A 20,377-nucleotide genomic window follows, 5' to 3' on the forward strand; every position below is an offset into this window, starting at 1 on the left:
CCCCTGCCCGGCATCTGGACGTGGGCCAGGCAGCAAGCTGAGCACTAGCCCCCACAGCATGGCAGGCACCCAAGAAAACCACGGTGACACAGAACTTGACAAGCGGTGAGCAAAGGAAGCTGGGCTTCCTCCAGACCCGTATCCCATGGTGGAAGTGTTTTCTTATTTCTTTCTCTGGTGTCAGAGTCGCAGGTGACAAGGGGTTTCTCTAGCACGTACACACCACATTCACACACATCGTGGGGATGGTGGGGAGGCCTGCGACTCTCTAGCACGTACACGCCACGGATTCAACACACATCGTGGGGATGGTGGGGAGGCCTGCGATGCACATGCACTTTAATTAAATGCTCTCAAAAGGCTCATTTTTTTGAGAGGACTAGCTAACCAGATGGATCCCACGCTGCCATGGGAACGTCTGAAAGACCTGTGCATTCAGCTGATACTTTCTACCATAATGCTCAGCCCATGAACTGATCCCATTGTTTTAAAAAATGTGAAATCTTGAGACAAATGAAACTAGGTGTTCTTTGAAAGTATTAAGTCTGCCCACACAAGAGACCATTCCCAGAATTCGGAGTCCCTCTAGGCCCCCAAACACACAGTCTGCAGCGTGGCAGCATGGCAGACCCCAAGCACAACTCAAACACCCCCTCCACAGTCTGGCAACAGAAACTCAGGAGCAGCCTTGCCATCTTTTAAAACTTTCTTCTGACTTTTACAGAGCAAGAGAGGAGCAACAAGTGATTATGCAATGAGACTGGGGCTTCTAAAGAAACCCTTTCCAGAGAGTGTGGGAACGACACTGGCCACAACGCAAGGGCTGAAGCTCCTCTGCTACTCCAGCAAGAAGTGGCTTTTGCTTTCTGTGTGCCCCACCGGGGGCCCCGGTGAAAAGGGGATGGTGGTCTCACTCCTGACACCACCAATAATAGAGCCTGGACATCTGCAGGGGAGGGCTGACGCAGTACTGCAGTGGCAGGGGAATGCTCCCTGCGATGGCCAAAAGGGTCATGTACAGTTTCTCTCTGGCACACAGGCGCACGAGTACACACGTGTGAATAATGATGGGGTCCTGCCTACGGTGATTGCCCAAGCACAGCCAACAAGGAGCATCATTGGCCAAGGAGCAAGCCCTGCTCAGGCTGCACCATGCTGATGCCAAAACCACTGCCTGATGCCCAAGGCCAGTGAGCCTTTTACTCCCCTCCTGTGCCACGGCAATTGCTTCACCTTGGTTATTCCCAAAGATGGGTTTAGGAGGCACTCCCCTCTCCCTGCCATAACCCCAGCACAGCTCTGCCAAAGCTATGTTTTACCTCTGCCCAGTGCCAGGGGCAGAAGTGTGGGGCCGAGACTTGTGGCACAGCCAGACCCCACTACCTCCAGCCAGCTTGTGGTAGAGCTGGGGCAAGACGAGGGGCTTTATGGCCATATAACCCTAAGGAGTACAGTGCCACGGCGTGGGGTACCCCGAAGGGGGCTCTGCTCCTCACCCCTGACTGCTTTCGGGACCTGGAGAGGGAGGATATTTTGCCCTCTCCGTCTCCCGGCACCTTTCCCAGCTGCAGACGTCAGGGCAGAGAGAGCAGACAGGAGCGAAGCTGGAGGAAAACAACCCGTGAGCCAGTGCGGAGCTGCAGCAGAGAGCACCAGGCTGCACAAAAGGTGCCTTGTTTTCCCCCCACGAGCACGTCCCCTCCCTCACCGGTGATGGAAAACCCAGCTCCAAGCACTCCTTTGCCACCCCTCGCCGCCTTCAGCCTCCCCCTCGGGCATGAAATGTTCTCAGGCGAAAGAAACCTGAAGTTTAGCACGTCCCTCCTGGGCAGCACCTCGGCTCGGCTTTTGGTCCCCTCGCACCGGGAGTGGGCGAAGACCCCAGCTGCTCCCAGCGCCTTGCGGGGACGCAGCCTGCTCGCCCGGGCCACCGGCTCCTAGTTATACAGTAACCTGTTGCTCCGGGTGCCAGCTCCACCTCTCACTGCCTCCACATCCCTCCCCTCCTCTCTCCTCTGCCAAGAAAACTCTGTCACCTGCTCTCAGACAACCGGGGCGAGCGGCACCGGGACGAAAGGGCAGAGGGACGCCAGCGGCACGGGGACCCCCAGGCTGGGGTGCTGGGTGGGCTCTGCCTCGCTCTCTTCTCCACCGTTTGGGCTGGGGCTCGCAGGCAAAGCGCTGCGCAGGGAGGCAGAGGGAGCTTGGCTGCCAGAGAATGGCAGCAGGATTTAACTAGGAGGGCACGGCTAACTGGGAGAGGACGCAGAGGAGCTGAAGGAACTGGAGGAGACAAGAGCAGCTTCTCAGCACCGGTAAGTCCCTCCCTGCAAACCCTAAAACTTCACATATACCCCCACCCCCCAACATTTGTCTACTTCGAAAGTCTGGTTGATGCAGCTGTGGAGAGATTGGAACTGGAGAGGGGGCTGAGGTGGGGGTAACTGTCAGTGCATAGCTTTATGAGGTTTTTTTAAAAGTGTGAAAAAATGTAATTTTTCCAGCATTCTGTTTTCTGGGTTTGTTTCCCGTTCTCGTGTTTCCCCGCCGGGCCAGATCCAGTAGGTGGCACTTTCTTGGCAGCAAAATGTCTGTCTGGCACAGAACGGGTTTTATTTTTTTTGTTCCTAATGAAGCCTGGAGTCGGTAGTTTTGAGCAGCTGTTTGTTTGCAAACCTTGGGGGTTTCCTCTGTTTGGGACGTGTGCAGAGAGAATTTTTGCTGTTCCCCACCAGGCACCTCGGTGAGCTGCTGCTCTCGGTGGGCGAGCTCTCCCTGACCGTGACCTTGGCAAGATTCATCGCCCTATTTCAAAACGGAGGGAAGGCTCACTCGGAGCTGCCCCGTTCCCTTGCGTGACAGCTCCAGCTCCCCGTGAGCTTTCGTCTGCATTAACAAGTTGGAGCGCAGCTCTCCTGTCCCCTTTCACTTACTTGCCTGGAAAATGCCAGTGCAAACTCCACTGAGGACAAGCCTCAGGGACAAATTATTTGACTGACATTATTTTTAAATACTGGAAATAATTGTGAGACATCACAGTAGTCAGTGATTGCCCTGCTGTAATTAGGGCGATGGGGGGTAACGCTTGCATTGCTGGGCTGCTCTGAAACGCTCCACAAAGCGAGTGCTGTAACAGGTATCAGATCCGTCGGTGGTCGCTCGTCCGAGAGCTCCAGCACTGGGCTGCTTTGGTGGGATCTGCCCCTAAAAAGGACTTTTTCTGAGTTAAAGAAATGACAGCGACAGGCTCAGCCCCCAGCTGACACACAACAGGCTGGCTGACTGGAGCAGAGACCCACTCAGGCTTTCACCCGCAACTACGCAGGCAGTAGCACATTCCTGGCTCCATTTAGTTGAGTGATCATGTTTTCAGTTGATCAGGGAGAAAAATGATTCCTTCACACACAGAAAGGGCAGGCAGTGGTACTGAATCAAGGAGCCCTTTAAAACAGGACTGTGAAGAGGGACTTGGGATCCACTGTGGGAACTTGTCTGTGAGTGACAATGGTCATTGCTTCGCCCTGTTTAAAACCAAGGCTTAAACTGGCATTAGGGATAATGCTAACAGCTTGATTGCCGCTGCGGTCAGGCCTGGGTCGTAGCTGCTGCTGGTTGCCACTGCTGAAGCATTAGGAAGTCAGGCTGGCCGAGGACCTGGTGCTCTTTTGGCTGGATCCCAGCCCTTCGGCATGAACAGGCACCTGTGGGCTGTCCAGTGCGGGATCTGCTCTGCTGTATTCTACAGGGCAAGGGTGGATCTGTCATATAATGACAGAGCTTAGAGGGACTGGGGGTGTTTTCAGGCACCCAAGAAAAAGCTGAGTGCTAGCAACATGAACTGGATGTTGGTGAAGTCCCGGGGAAGGGAATGCATACCCGTTTGCTTGGTGTGATAAAGCAGATTGCCAAGACAAGCTTTCAGTCCTTGGCTTTCTGCCCCTCTGCCAGTCACCACCCAACTGCGGGTGGGCAAAGACTTCAAGACAGAGGTGAGCAGCCCAGCCGCTGCACAACACAAGGAGGAAATGTCTTCTGGGCCACGGGCTCCATATCACACAGGCTCTCTCCTTCGTTGCCCACCTTTGTTGACTGCAAAATTCACCATCAGTTGGAGTGACAAAACCCGGCCCTGAGCCTGGCAAAACAGGTCCTACAGATTGTTGCTTCTGGGGCTCCCTCTGCCCAACTCCCATGGATGCAGGCACCCGTTCTGTACAGACCAGCTTGCCAAATCAGGTGGCAGCTCGCTTGCGTGCATGCAAGTGCATCACGGAGAAGACGCTGTCTGTGGTAGCGTTAACAGCAGCCACCATTTTGTCAGGCTGTCCTGCTGTGGCTGCCTGCCCAGCCTCAGCCAAGGGCGTGAAGAGCCAGGGAGGGGTCGCGCAGGAGGAACCCAAGCCAGTGAGTTCCGCTCCAGTGGGGTAACCGGGCTGCATATCCAGGGAAGGAGACCCTGCTGGGGGATGGCCTCGGGGCCAAATCTGCCAGATGTTTGTTGGCATCTGACCCTTGATGAGATGATTTTGAATGTGCTGGAAAACAGAGTGCTTTTCGCAGGTCATGGGATGATTCAGGCTGGAAGTGAAAGAGATTCAGAAGAAACCCTAATGCCCTAAAGGACTCCAGAGGTTTCAGTCCTTCTGGCAGACAAAGAAAGGAGTGAAACAGGGAGAATATACGTGTTGGCTTGCGTGGGCTTGAGAAACATCCATATAAAATATATCCGGGTGCAAAGCCAGAGTGCGTGGGGGAGCCTCGGAGTACTATTCCCAGAGGGCTGGATCCCGGGGTGCTGCTTTGGAGCTCTGTCTCCACCACACTCTGCTTGCTTTCTCCTTCCATGCCATGGTCTTCCTTGAAGTGCTAGGTCAGGACAGGTTTGTAGTTTTGATGAAGACTCAGCGGTTTTCTCCTTGTGCGGGGCTGAAGTCTGGCCTCACGTCTACTTTATGTAACAGCAGTCAGCAGTACTGCTCTTAACTCCAGGGCAGATGTTAGTGCACGGCCTTTAGCCTATGAGTTTAATGTGACTGGCAATAAAATAATCACCCTCTAAAAATACTAAAGCCTTACGAGCCGTCCCTAGTGCCCCTCAAGCAGAAGTGCCAGGGGAAGTCCACAGACTTCTCAGAGTGACAGAGATGGTTTCCTGCACTGCAGTAAAGCTTCATTAGCAGCAGGGTGTCCATCTGGAATAGCAGCACACATGCAGCACGATGCTGCCAGCATGGCCTCCTGAACCACCCTGCTTTGGCCAAGATTCAGCAAGTGCCCAGAAAAATACCCACCTGCCTGCCCAGGAGGTGTTCAAGCCTCTCACTCAAAGGGAAGGGAAGGGTGGTACCTTCAGAAACCCTCCCTGCTCATCCCACTGTGTTACAGAAGAGTCCCTGCACCATCAGAAATGGTGCCAGGCACTGTGCAATGCCCGAGTGACTGAGACCCAAGGAGGCCCAGGAGGCCTGAGATCACAATTTGGCTCCCAGATCTCCACCTGCCGACAAGACTGCACAGTTGTTCATGTGTCAGGGTTACAGCAGAGAGGAGCATTAGGTTTTTCATGTAGCAGGGAGGCTGTGAAGAGCAACTCTGTCAAACAGTGGGTTTGAAATGGTGAGCTCAGGGAAAATGTATGCTGTCACCCATCCCTAAAATATTTAGTTCCCCTGCATCAAATCACTGTCAAGAGGGAGTCAAAGGGGATCCCAGAGTGAGCCGATCCCATGCACTGGTGTCGTTGCGCTGCTCCCACATTAACAAGGCCATCTCTGCACACAAGGAGAGAGATTGTCCTTTCCCAAGGCAGCGAGAGGCTTCCTTTCTCCCAGGCTGGGGACGGTGCCACCTGAAAACTTGAAATGCACGATGCCAGGGGGGTTAACCAAAAAAGCCCTGATATTTTTATTTCCTGGTAATCCAGATAAATGAGGAGGAATTGCAATTAAGAAGGGAGGGAATGGTGTGCAGATGAGCGCTGGACCGGTTTGGAGATCTTCCCCATTCACTTGCACTGCAATTCCCCAGGAGAGCCTGGCCCTTGTTCCCATTCCACAAATGCTCCCAAGGGCGTTACTGCAACGTGCTCACTGGCACTGAGGTTCCGCTGAGGGAGAAGAACAAAAGCTTCCCAACCCATGGGAAGAGGAAGCCAAAGGCAGGGACCCACAGGCTCTGCCTGCTCAGCTGCCCTGGAACAGTGACTGAAGTGGCCAGACAAGCTACTGGGGCCCTGATTTGGTTTGAAGCACCAAGCGAAGCCTGGAGGTGACTGCTCTTGCAGGCACGGTTGAATCAGGGGGACCCTCACATCTGCATAAGGCAAGAGTCTGATGGCAGAGGCTGGGCTGCTCCATGTCAGATCAGGGGGCAAGATGCAGCCCCAGCTGGCGTGGCAACTAGGGCCTGCTCAGGATGCTTTCGTCCCTCGCTACCTACAGAGGAGGGTCACAAATCAACCCCGCTTACAAGCGTCTCCTACAGAGGTTTTCCTTACCCTGCTGAGATGGGCAAACATGTCTCATGTGCCAGAAATCTTCATCCCAGGTGCCAGGGGGACATTCCCGCATCCAGACCGCGGTTGGGTCTTCACCCACTGATGCATTAATCCACCTATTCACCTCTCGTTTCCCACTCTCCAATATGCTGCCACGGCTTATCTCAGGCATTTCAGCTGGGATGGAGGAGCTGAGCACTGCCGGGGCAATGGGCACCAAGAGCCAGGGCAGGAAGGGGCAGCAGATGATAGGATTTTGCAACAGTCCTGGCTGTCGTGATGGGCAGGTGTGGCACAAACGAGCCCGCACGGCTCACAGGCTCCAACCCAGCCTTGCCTGAGGTGAAGGCAGCTCTCTTTGATGCCTGGTGGAGTAGTAACACTCCACATTTGGTAGGCTGGTGTCTTTCAACACCACCTTAGAAAGGGCCAGCGAATGCTTCATTTTTTTTTGGTTTCCACTTGGGGTACTGGCCCCCAAAAACTTTTCACAGTTTGAACTTGGTTGAATTTTGTTCTTCCTGCTTCCTTTTTCTTTTTTTTCCCCTGTCTTATCAGTCTCAACCTATCCAGATTTATATCCTACAAAGGTAAAGTGCAGACCATCTAAATGGCAATAAACCAAAGTTCAGCCACCCAGCAGTAATGCTCGCCATCACTGAGTAATTCAGAGTGAAATACTGCTGGTGGTTGGGACGGCGATTAGGATCAAGCAAACAGGCACAGTCCGAGTCAACATTGCCCTCCCCCAGACTGTTTACACATAACTTTCCTCATGCTGAAGATGACCAGAAGTGGGAATCATCTGGGAGCTGAGATAGTTCTAACCTCTCTGTGCGTTAGAGGTGTTGGCTGCCAGGAGAACTGGCCAAAGCTGTAGGCTCCCCCAGATTCCCACACCAGCAAATACAAAGCAAAACCCAAACCCTGACCCACCTCATTGCTGTGGACAACACAAGTGGCTTGTCCTAGCCTGCCCTCACTCCTCATTACCACCAACAGGACTCCTTTGGGGTCACCCCTCATCCTACCGCTGCTGGCAGGAGATGGTTGGCAATAAGGAGGGTGCTGGTGGGTATTGCCCTTGGTCCAGGTTGCTCACAGGCGGTCACAGAAGGTTGGGGCTTAGGCCAGAACTGCAACTCATGGACACAAAATCCTCCAAGTCAGGTTTGAGGTTTTCAGTGGTAACTGTACGGAGCAAAAAGCAGTGACTGCCTTTGCTCCATCTGTGCTGTATATGAACACAGAGACGTCCATTTGCCTGTGCCTGAGACGCTCCTTTCATCAGTAAATTCACTTTATAAAAACACTGGGGAGAGGAGAAGAGAGAAAGGTAATTGCACCCACGACATCCCTTAATAAATCACAGGCTGGAGCCTGCTCTCATTCCTGACACTGCTGCCTCTTAATTATAGCTGTGTTCATCTGAGGAGACAGAGTAGGAGAGCCAGGCTTTATGCAGAAGGGAGCACTAATTAAAACCTCTCTGTTCCCTAGAAAGATATTCATACTTTCCTCTGGGGAAGAAGTGAATGGACTTGTCTCTGGCCATTCCCGCAGGTTAATTTGTAACACTGACTTTCACACAGCAAGGCAGTTCGTCTTGTTTTCACTACCTGATGCTTCAGGCATTGCTTCTATGTTGAGATAGGGGCTTTCAAAACTCCTTGAAGAAGGAAGAGGAGTAGCATGTATCCAGGCAGCCTGTGCCGGTGTGGATGCTGCTCACCTGCTGTAAGGTTAGGTAGTAGGGGATGGCTCCTCAGTCAATGTACGTTGACCACCATTAGAGTTTTGCAAATTGTCCCTTGCTGAGACTCCAGCCCTTAATATCCGACACAGGCAGGACTTCTGTGATGGAGAGCGTGTCCCAGACTGGACCCAAGCAAACCCTCTGACTGGAATTAGATGCACTTCAACAGGCTTGATCCATGCTCAGATCCACATGAGAAGAGAGTCGGGTCCCTTAGGCTGGCAGGGGAAGGAGTCTTGTACCACCAGGCATCTGCATGCCAGCATCTCTAGATGATCTCCAGATGGGCTTGGTACCTGACCATGCAGGCAGGTGCATTGCTGATTCACCTCTGTTTTTCCAACACCTGAGAACACAAACCCTTCTAAATTGCAGGAGGAGAGTAGTACATCTGGGCTATGGAAACAGCAATTTGCCCCACTGCAGTCAAAGGGCTGATTCCCAAATGGTGTAAGGCAGCATTCTCCAGCTGGCCCTGCACAGTTGCACTAGCAGAGAACCCAAGCTGGTGAAGAGAGGGATCCAGTCCAGCATCCAGGTGCAGTCCAACCAGGCACTCAAATCAAGCCAGAATAGGCTGGATGTGAATAACGTGGGGAAAATGTTGGGTTGGATTTCCCCCTCCCTTCCTTTTTTGCAATAGAAAGGGCAGGGCAGGAGAGTAAAAGTGACATGAAAGGCTCTTGCGGGGTTAACTGTAGACCCGTAAGACTGTGAGGTTTGTTGCTGTGAGTTGCTACTGCTTGAACAAAAAGTTGATAAAGTTTCACCAGCTGAAAAAAAAAAAAAAAAAGCCAGAAAAGCTGCAGCTCAGTCAGATGAGCTGCTGCACTCAACTAGGCAGGAGCAGGTTCAACAGGATAAATTGAGAGTAAATGTACCAGAGCTGTGCTCATTGCTGGTCTTCGCCAGTATGAGCAGGGAACACCCTAGGTGTGGTCAGGCCATGAGTGCCTGAGCAATCTTCTTGACATGGAAGAACCTTTTTCCCACCGCTCCTCTCTGCTGTCGCATCTGCTCCGAGCTTAAAAATAAAGAAGGGCCCCCATGTATGTGGCTTCAGTTACGAAACTTCTAATACGCTTGGAAGAGAGACAGCTGAGGTGCTGCTCTCCTCGAGATCTGCAATACTGCCCGTGGCATGGAGACAGTGCACAGGGGTGCATCAGTTGTTTACTGATAACAGAGCTGGGGGGCATCCCATGAAAGTGGCAGCTGGCAAGTGCAGCATAAACAAAAGGAGATCGCTGAGCACACCATGCAGAGCCAAGCTGCGCAGCACCTTGCCACAGGCCATTCAGGATGTCAAAAGTTTACATAGGTTGGCCAAATGCAGCTGGAGAAATTCAGGGATGAAAAAGAGTACCAAGAGCTCTTAAATCCCACTGCTAGAGGCTGGGAAACTTTGCAGAGAGGCTCCCCATGCGCCTGTACTGTTCTTGTCCTCTCCTCTGGGCATCCACATGTGCTACAGCCGTGTGCATACTCCCAACCTGCCACCCGAGCAGGAACTGAGCATGGGTGATGGGAGAGGTGATGGACTACCCCATGTCCAGGCAGCTGCCTGTGGCTCTCCAGAGCCAAAAGGGAGGATGAAAGGGAGGGGAGGAGCTCCAGCCTCCCCTGACTGCTCAGTGGAAGGAAATGTCATCCAAGCTTAATCACAGCCTAGGAAGTGAGGACTGAGGGCAGCTGGAAGAAACAAGCTGAGTGGTCAAAGCCCTCCTGACACAGTCACATGCAAACTAGACCAGACAGGTCCCCAAAACATCTGCTCCACACCTGGCACAAGCCCAGAGACACTCCTGCTCTCTGCTCCCTGCCTGCCAAGACCTTGTGAACTAACGGTCAAAGGTTAGAAGAATGATCTAAAGCAGTGGAGAAGACTGCGGGGAAGGTCTGGGCTGTCACCACCCTCGGCAGTCCCTGGTATTTTCCCTAGAGCGCAGCGTGTGATGCTGACTCCAACATGATCGGTCCCTGCCAAGACAAGTGCATGTAGCTGCCAAGATGCTGCTCGCACAGGCCATGCTCCACACTGGCACTCGGGTCCTCTCGTCTCAGAATCCTGTCCCCTGACAACTTGAGCTAAAAGAGGGCTCGGTTAGCTCGTGACATCCAGCTTAGCAGTAGGATGCCCACACTAACCTCTTGCCAACAGTTAGTCCCACAGGGCAGGACTGAGGAGCCTGTCTGGGGAGCACCCGGCATAGCACTTTGTTGTAGCCCAAGTGAGCCCCACCAGCCGAGATGCACCAGGGCTGCATACACTGAAAGAGCATCTTCAGGAGAGGTTGGCACCATCCTCTTGCAGACAGCTGTGGGCAGGAGGGCCGTGTCCCCACCAAAGCCAGGCCAGGAAGGGATGAATTACTGAAAGGGCTAAAAATGACACGTACATATGTTTATCTACAGCTGAACTGCGCAGGAGGGCTGGCTACCAGGGCTGCAACTCTGCTGTCAGGAAAGCTGGTATTTGCTGAGGTGGAGGATAAATTACTTTGATTTCTCCATTCAGTCAGAGGCTCCCTGTCCCTCTCAAACCCACGGGTATTCCTGTGCTCTCGGGGCCACCTGCCCCTTCCTTCAAAACTACCTTCCGAGAATATGCCATATTCTTCAATCTGCATGTTTAGACGCAACCCTGCTTCTGCAAACCTTTCCTTGCTCCAGAAGTGACCCATAAACCTGTGGCTCATTTAAGAATCAGCGTACCTTAAAGACAGTCAGTCCAGTGCAGAGAGCTCACTAGTTTTAAACCACAGGTTGTGGTAAACACCACCCCTGCCTCCCGCTTTCGCTGCAGGAGAATCCACGTGCCCTGTGTTGGCATGACTGCGTGCCATCCTCCAACAGCCCCAACCCTTGCAAACACAGCTTGTCCACCTGGCATAAAAGGGCTTTCTTGCGCCTTCCCCCTCTCCTCTTTGAGGACCACGGGCTCGTTCAGGCCAGAAGGGACCTCAGGAGGTCTCTAGTCCAACCCAGAGCAGGGTCAGCTCTGAAATCAGAACAGGTTGCACAGGGCTTTATTCAGTCTGTTTATGAAAATTTCCAAGAACAGAGATGGCACAACTTTTCTGGGCAACCTGCTCTGCGGTGCTGAGGTGCCCACAGCAGAAAGCGTCTCCTTCATGTCCCCCTGCAGAGCTTTAGCTTTTCAGGACTGGAAATCCCTGTGTCAAGCCCCTGTGGGCATGCAGGAGCATCTAGTGAAACCTTTCCTCTTTAAGACATTGCAGGAAACTCTTCTCTCCCCTTCCCAACCCTATAATCACTCCTGGTTCCTCCTAGCCTAGCTAACAGGCTGCCCTTACAGACTCTCATCCCAGTCCTCTGCTGCAGGGACCAGCTGTGCTTTTTCCTCCTTGCCCTCGCAGGACATGAATTTTTTTGCGGCAAGACTGTTAAAACATTTCTGCACCATAAGATTAGAAACTGCCATTTAAATTCTTTCAATAAACCCAGCCTCACACATCCTTCTATTCTAAATGAAACAAAGGGCAAAAGAACATAAGTTTTTTTGGTTTTGGAACGATCTCTCATGGGACTGTTCTGGTTACTGCGTAGCTGGCTGTTCATGCTGCAAAAACCCCTCCTGACGGCCTCATCCACAGCGCTTGGTAGCTTTACTGAAAGCCCAAACATCGGAAATCAACCCAGATGACAGATGATCACCCTGTAAAAGCCCAGGGGTTACCTGCACGCATGCAGGGGGAGGCTCCACAGCCGGCAGCAATGCCAGCTTTAGCCATCCCCAGCCGCTCACACTCCGTCGTGCCAGCACAAGGGCTTGTGGGGCTGGGCTGTGAGTCAGATCCTGGAGCTGATCTGGCTGGAAAATAAACCAGCGAGTTAAAAGAATGTACATGTGGGGGAAAGGGGTTCAAGCCCCATCGGTTCCTGCTCTGGGTTGGAGTGCTCCTGCACACAGCTGCTGGGGAAGGGGTAGTGGCCAGGGACAGCAGGAGGGTGGGAAAAGCTGCTCCTGGAACCAAGACTGTAACTCGTCATGGTACAGTGCAAGTTGCTAGGAGAGAAACAGGACCGTTCACTCGTCTTTAGCCCAGGTTTCATAGTGGAAATCAAGCAGGAGTTTAAAAGCAGGAGAGAGGAACTACAAGAATAAGATTGCTGTATCCAACGGCATCCCCAAGGGTTAATACAAGGAATCTCTCTAGCGGACTTTGCTGACAGAAGGCTCCAAGTGCTACAGCTCTGTCAAGAGCCACACACAGGACAGCAAGATGAGTTGCATAAAAAGAGTTTAAAGCGAGTAGGCAATGAATGAGCCCGCTTGGATCAGCTGCACTTGTTTCCATCCCCCGTGGGAATGCCAGGCGCCAGCTGCAGCTCTTCCCCTGACGGACAGTCCACTGCTCTTCCCAGCTTAGGCACCTGCATTGCACCCCTTCTCCCAGCCACAGTAGCTCATCCCCCTGTAGTCATTCGGGTATTCCTCTTTGTCAGGTTGTAAATTTTTCTAGTGGCTTTTCACTGATGGGAGCAGAGCCCTGCAGAGTCTAAAGGACATGCTGAAGGAGACCTCTGCCAGACCTGTGAGCTGAAATCTCATCTTGTGTTGTGCAGTTTGTGTCCTAAGAAAGGAGCAAGTTTCCTGCATAGGGTTTTTGAGAATAATGCCTGATTCTCTTCCCCTTGCTGTTTTCTGTGACTGTGCATCCTGTCTTCAGAATCCAAAGACAGAGCAGGGCTATCTTCAGCTAGGCATGAAAGTTTGGTGAAATATTTTGCAACAGAATATTTTTTGCATCAGCAATCAACATTACGGTTCCGATGGGGACTCTCTGTAGTAATCCAAAAATCTCAGCATTTTGCAGGTAAAACAAATAAATGACTGACAACAAAAGCACATTTTGATGAACTCTCATTTCTGCCTTTCAGAGGTGACTGGGAAGTGATAAATCACAGTTTTCCATTTAGAATTCTATCTACCGTGACATATATATGAAAATACCAACAACAGAAAGACAAAAGCTAGATTAGACTACTACTAAAAAATGCTCAAGTGCTGCCGCATGGACATTTTTTGGTTATTCCCACCCTCAGCAGCATGGCCCACTCCCCTGAGCCAGGTGGACAATACGCCCTTGTTGATCCAAGCTGCATCCACAGCCAGTGCCAATGCTAATTCCCCAAGACCGGAGCTCAGCGATATGCCAGCAAAGTTTCCCCAGCAGCAAGCCATGGTCTGCCAGAATGGACATTTATTTCTGTAACATGGGCTGGGCTGCCTGTGCTCCTACTCTGTCACCCACCACACAAGCTGGCATCTCAGGGCAACCTGGAATGAGAGGGCTGAGGAAAGCAGCAGCAGCCCTTGAGCAAGTCCTGCTCACCCTCTGTGCTTGCAGTGCTTGGGAGATATGGCTGTCGCCTGCACCAAGGAAAGATACCTGGTCAGAGCCCCAGGTGCATTTTGAGGGGCTGAATACACCCTGTAAGAAACAACCCCATCCCCTGCCGCACCAAAAGCTGACCTGAACCCTGCCACGTCTCTGGGAGCATGGTTGCCACCAGGTCACCGAGCTGGTTAAACTGATGTCAGCTTGTTTTCCTGCAGTGACACTCAGAGCCAAGCTCCCATATGCCAAGTTTGAGCTCAAATGAATTGTTAGCAAGTGGCCAAAAATACACAGGCAGGATATGAGTAGGAAGCACAAAATGGGGTGGGAAGAGATGGCAGCGAATGTTGTCGTGATTAGCCTAAGAAGGCTGGAAAAGCCTTAAACATCAAATGCGATTTTCAAGAGATAAATCTCCTTGCTCAAATCTTCTGCCCCAGCCTCCCAGCCAAAACCCCAGGGTGAGTTTTACAGGAGGAAATGAAAATTACTGATGCATTAGCTTCCCCAAGCCCCAACTGCTGTAGGCAGACACTTGGAAAGGGCGTAGGGAGCAAAGTGAAATAGCTACTCACTGGTATAGGCAGCAGCGGACAGGCTGCAGCCCTCCCCCTTTCTTTGGGGAAAGATATTGTGGTGTGACCTTCCTACGCAGGGAGATAAATGTTCCTTGGTGCAGAATTACCAGTCATGTTCTACATCTTGCTGCAACCCCAGAGACTTCAAGATGACCATGCTGGAGACAAACTGAAGCTAAACACAGCCCCAAAGTGGCTCCCAGCCTAATGACAAGTTTTTCTCTGATGGAGAGAAAGCTCTTGGCACACTGATTGTCCTCCTACATGCCTGAATTTCTGCCAGGCAAGTGAATCAGCGTTTCAGGGAGTGACCAAAAATGCCCTTCCTTTAGGAGGAGGTGGTGGAAATGTCCCATTGATCTCAACACCTCTGTCTTGCTCATGAACCAGTCGGCATGGAGGAGGCCATTTACAAACAAAACTCCTTCTGCCCCTCCTGAGGGCTGGTGAGGGACCAGCCGTACCACCCAGTTATCTCTCCTTGAAGCATTTCAGCCCTGTTCGGGGTGGCACTAGCCAGGCAAGTGATGTTCAGGTTTAAGTATCACGGTCCTCCTTGTGGCTAAGGGCCTTTGCTGGGAAGTAATGTGGAAAATTAATCAGCCTGCCAAATTTATCTGTTAGGCTTTACAGGTCTCCTGTAAAAGCAGGAACAAACTAGGACTGCTCAGGTTAGCTTGTAAGCACTGCACAGTATTAATGTGAGGTGGGGTCACAGTGTACTTACACATTAAAGCAATCATTTAACAAACGATTAATGCACCTGAGTGATTAGCTCAAAGCAGTCGTGTCCACAAAGGCCAACCTCTTACCTACCTACATGGCCACAGACAGTAATAAATGACTGATACACATCAGGGACTAACAAGGACCACCCAGTTGTTATTAGTGTGTTGTCACTGTAGACGTGGCAGCTGACGGTTGAACCAGGTAGCTTTAAAGCTTCTGGAAGAAGCAGTTTTGCTACTGGTGCTTTGCATAAACACACCACCACCTTTCAAGCATGGATGTGACAGCCCTGAGCAAACCAGCTTTTATTTCTTAAAGTCTGACCATGAAGAAGAACACTTTGCTGTGCCTTCAATCAGAGCCTTAACACCCCTGCACCCCAGCAGCAAGGATACAGCAGGAACCCTTGCACCTTCTCCATCCCCAGCTGCTAGCCCATCCTGCCCCAGCAGTGCCAGTCCTTTGCTGGTCTCCCAGCTGTTTCACAAATGCCTTCAAGCCTGGAAAAGCCATAAGAGAAATGAGAGACATTCTCACTACACAGTGAGGTGCACGTGAGGAACAGCTCTGGGAGTTGGCGCTTGCAGCCAGGAGACACGAGCACCCTGCCAGTTACACAGAGCTTTGGTGGTTTTGCCTGAACAGGGAGGCAATTCATGCCCTCCTTCAGGCTGGGCTGGAGCAGAACAGGGCAGTGCCTTGGGCCGTTACCCGTCCTGCTTTGGAATATGACACACACATGCAGAGTCACTCCCTATTTTTACTGGCCTGATGTCCGAGTCCTGATTTCTACACAGAGAAAATAAAAAGGATCCCTTTCATCAACAGAGTCACAGTGTCAAATCCTTCCCCCCTTCTAAAAATCACAGCTATAGCCCCCTTGCTGCCAGTGATTCAGCTCCCGGAGTCCATCACCAGGCTAGGAAAAAGAGATCATTTTGGGGAGGTGGGATTGAATAAGGATGCAGGGCAGAGAAACCTTCAGCATGACAACTACCAGTGCATTTCTTCATCAAACTTTCTGGGTACCAGACATGCTACACCCACAGGTCCCACCAGCACTGGGGCATGATGGCTAGAGCCCTCTGGCCTTCCCCTCACCCTGCCCAGGCAGTCCCAAGTTGTGGGCACAAATAAAAACAGGAAGGAGGAAAAGCGACAAAATTCCCCACAGAGCTCTTGCCAGGAAGCCTAGGGAACATGTCGCACTGTTCTTTCTTCCTGGGGAATGCAAGAACTCACATTACACTTTCTCCCATTTGGGAAGTTTTGAACTGGGTTCTTTTAGTTTCAAGCATGTAATGAGCTTTTATACAAGGTGTGCTCATCCCTCTCCTTCCATCTTTCCAAAAGCATCTATTAATATTTCACATGCTGTTTCTGGGCCTGGTTCTCAAGCTTGCTAAACTGCAGCCCAAGTGTAGATAATACTCAGCTTGGTACCCCTGGCAAGAGACGGGCTCAGCAGACACACAGCAAGCCCCAACCTGCTCCGTGTTTTTCCTCCACCCGGCTTCTGCGGGATTCCTCCAACAGAGAGGAAAAGTGTAAATTCAGGAGCTGTGACTCAGCATGAGGACTCTGCAAACAGGTCTTTCAGAGGGGTAGTGGAGTCAGCTTCCAGTTTTTTCCCAAGATCATGGAGATTGTGGCTATTTGTGCATTTTCCCTGGGTATTTATAGAGCAACGCACTGTCTAGACTTGCTTTTGGTTTTGTTTCTTGAAGGGAGGTTTTACCTTCTGGCAGGAATATAAAAGCTCCTAGTTTGGTTCACCTAGCCTGCAGAGCCTTCCTCTCCCGCACCGACCTCTGTGGGCACCGAGAGCCTCCAGCGCTGCCTGGACTTCTGACCTGGACCTGAATTAAGCTCTGTTTGCGCGTCACCTGCAGACTGGAAAGAGCCATGCACAAGTCTGTGTGTGTGTGTATGCATGTGTTTGGGGGCGGACGAGGGGTAACTTCCCAGGCAGTTTGTCAATCTCGCATCAGGAATTTGTAAATATTGGCACTTTTGCTCGCCAGTATCAGTTTCTGTTTCTGAGCATTACCTCTCGAGCCTCCATTTCAGCCCCTTGGGGGGGATCAATAGTAAAAGCCAGCAGATGCATTGCCCCCAAATCTTTAGTGCAATCTAGCAGGGCTCCGTGGTCTCCCAGGGACCGCTCGTGCCAAGCCCAGCTGCCAGACGAGCATGTGGGTGTTCCCCTCTTGATGCTGGAAAGTCTGCCTAAACATTTTCCCAGGAAATACTTTTTAAGCACAAATTACTGTTTCTGATTAGGCGAGTGAACAAGACACAGCCTACTTGGGTGTGATCCTCAGCAATGGGTAAAGAACTTACCCTGGTGCTCTGCAGGACACAGTGTGGAAGGGCATAGCACATAAGGAGGGAGGGACTCAAACAAAAAGTGGCAGGCAGGGTCCGTCAAGGCTGGTAGAGGGCTGGCTGTAGATCTAAGCTGCCTCAGTCCAAAAGAGCTGCTGCTGCTTCTCCTATGGAGGCTGAAGAATGCTTGTTTCTTCTCTGCTCGGGCCCACACTGACCTGTTGTGCTGGTTATATTTATCCAGGTGCTTGTCTTCTGGAGAATCTCCACAATGTGAAAAATCCCATGTACAGAACAGGGAGTGTTTCTTGCAAACACTTAGCAGGTTGTACCTGCCGCCTGTGACTGTAACTACTGTAACAGGGTACGTGCCAATGCACACCCTGAAACTACACATGCCTTCACGCTCACCTGTTCCATAGGGGCTAGTGTCTTCCCAAAGCGACCTGTGATTTCGAGTGGCTCTGTCACTGTAAAGACAACTTGAAAGGTGCCGTGGGTGGGAGGGAGGAAGGAAAGAACAACAGAACTCACCACTTTCCAAAACTTGGGGCACTGTAAAGACACCTCAGACAATGTAGATAAGAAGGGGAACCCCCAGGGTCACCAGATTGAGAAATATCAGTTGGATGTGTTCCCCTTTTCAAAGCAGGAATCACCAGCAACGGGTTAAAATAGAGTCGTGAAGTTCCAACTTGGTCCCATTGAACCACCACAATTTGCAAGGCCTGATTTGTAAAGACAGAGTTTGGAAATTTCAGGTGGGACAAGATCCTTGCTTGCTTGCTTTTACGAAAGAGCGGCAACAACAACGTGTTCATTTGTTTGGCTGTCAGCCTCTTTGCTCTGGATTTGGGTTTCCCCTGATGCTTTCTGACTAACGGCAAAGACGATTTTCTTTATGAGTGCATGTTCTTGATAGAGACCCTACCGAGCAGGTCTGAATTCTTTTGGTGAGCCCTGACAGGCACCTTTACTGGCAGGTTCAGAAAAGCGACTAAAAGCAGGAGAAGGGTGGTTTCACCATTAGGAGGCTGGACCAGGACACAAGAGACCCAGGTTAAGTTCTCAGGTCTGCTGCAGGTTCCCAGGCTCCATCTCACAAGCACTTTTAGACATCTAAACCAGATCGTGTGACTTTAGATCTCTTGGTGCCACATGAGGAGCACTGAGAACACAGAGCCCAGTACCTCCCCAACACCCGAAAGCTGTTTTGTTAGTGGATTGATGTGGGTTTGTAGCCCTGCCTATCTGTCAGGTCCTTCAATACGACCACAGTGTGCAGGGCAGATCATGGAACTTGACAGAATACTCTCAGGGGCTGGGGGGTGCTGTCTGGAGCACAGACAGTGCAGGACACATGCACCATGGCCCCCGTGCTCCTGTTGCTCTTGTGTGGGTACAAGCAGACTTAGCTTTGCGGGACAGTCCATCAAACAGCTTTCAGCAGTGTGACATTCCCTTATGAAAACACTCAGCAACCCTTACAGACGGCGCTTTGTTGTCCTGGGAAGTTGAAAAGATAACATCATGTGGTCGCCAGCTAATGTTTCTAAGTGACGCTTTATGTTACTTGCCGAGGCTTTGCTAATCTAGCATTTCTGCCTGACCCATCCAGTTGGCACAGGCTACATGCACAGACAGCAGCACCCTCATTATATCTGCCCCCTCCCGCCCCAGGCAGAACCTCCCTCACGTATATTTCAGCAGTGCTCAAGCCCCATAAGCTACTTGGTGTAGAGACTTCCCTCGCCACATCCTCGAGCTCTTCACATGCTCTGCAGAATGAAGCCATTCCCTACCACCACCTTTGGATTGACGGGGCATAAGGCACCACTTTGCATGTTGGCATCATTCCAGGTGGTCCAATGTGGTCAAGAAACACTTTAGGCTACAGACATCAAACCCTATTTGACCCGTTTTTGTGACACATCAGTTAAACCATCAGTATCAGCACTATGGCTCATGTTTCAATATTAGCTTGTGGGCATTTCAGAAGTCCTGTCACACCAGGCAGAATTCAGTGGGATGACTGATGGAAACAAAGACAAGTTCTGTTAGAAATGGGTTAGAGCATGCTAGGAAAAAACTTACTGTTAGTCCTAGGTAGCTTGTCAGTTTGTAAGGTTTGGGGGTTTTGCCATATTTTTCTACTGTTGTTCCAGCAAAAGCTGTTGTGTTTTGCCCAGTGTTTCTCTGCCACTACAATCATATATTCTTAACAGCCTATGATACAGACAAAATTTCTCCAGCTTGCTCTACCTGATCGTACTCTTAAAGGTACCCTTACCACGATGAAAAACACTCACAAACACTAGATGCTGCTATTGTTATTAACAGTGATTATAGTAATAGCCCTAAAAAAGACACTAGTAGTTCACATTTTCAAGTTGTCCAATCTTCACCCAAAGTCCAGAAGTTTTCGCAATCTCTTTCCGCTTACTGTAAGAACAACAGTGTACGACCACAGCAGAAAAGGGAGAAGTATTCCTGAGAAAAATAATGTATGACAATAGTAGTAACCGGTCCACAGAGAAGAGAGCTATTATCCTTTCCTCTCCCATAGAGCTTCTCCACCCTTGCAATGTTGTAGCTCCCTCTTCAAAGAGACTCAAAGAAAGTCAAAACAATGTATGGCCCACTTCCATTTGCTATAAAAGTACAGAAATGTAGCACAGACAATGCCAGGCTCCTGTCATGACTCTGTGCGTCTTCAGGAGGATATTTGACCTCCAAGGATAAGACCGTCCGGAAAGTCAGGGAGTGAGATTTCCTTTGCTTTTAAGTACAGTACGACTTCACCCACCTCTACGTCCTTCAGCACTGACTTCTGCTGGCCTCCCTGAGGCCCTCTGTTTCAGCAGATGAGATCTCCTGGCCTGGGACAGGTCATGGTGCCAGGCTTTAGCCAGGCAGTTAAGCTTCCCCTGTTAAGTCCCCCCAGCAGAAGCACAGTGCTGCTGTCTGTCCCCGCAGCCAAAATCTGAGCCTGGTCTAGCTGCTGGAGCCACTACCCCATTAAACACCATGCTCATGTGCAAGGCTTAGCTGGCGTGCTTGGTGAGCCATGGAGAAACATTGCCCTGCACCGTCAAAAGAGTGGGTGATGGTCTCAAAACTGGAT

The sequence above is a fragment of the Egretta garzetta genome, unplaced genomic scaffold (assembly GCF_000687185.1).
Source record: "Egretta garzetta isolate BGI_Z169 unplaced genomic scaffold, ASM68718v1 scaffold658, whole genome shotgun sequence".
NCBI classification, from domain to species: Eukaryota; Metazoa; Chordata; class Aves; order Pelecaniformes; family Ardeidae; genus Egretta; species Egretta garzetta.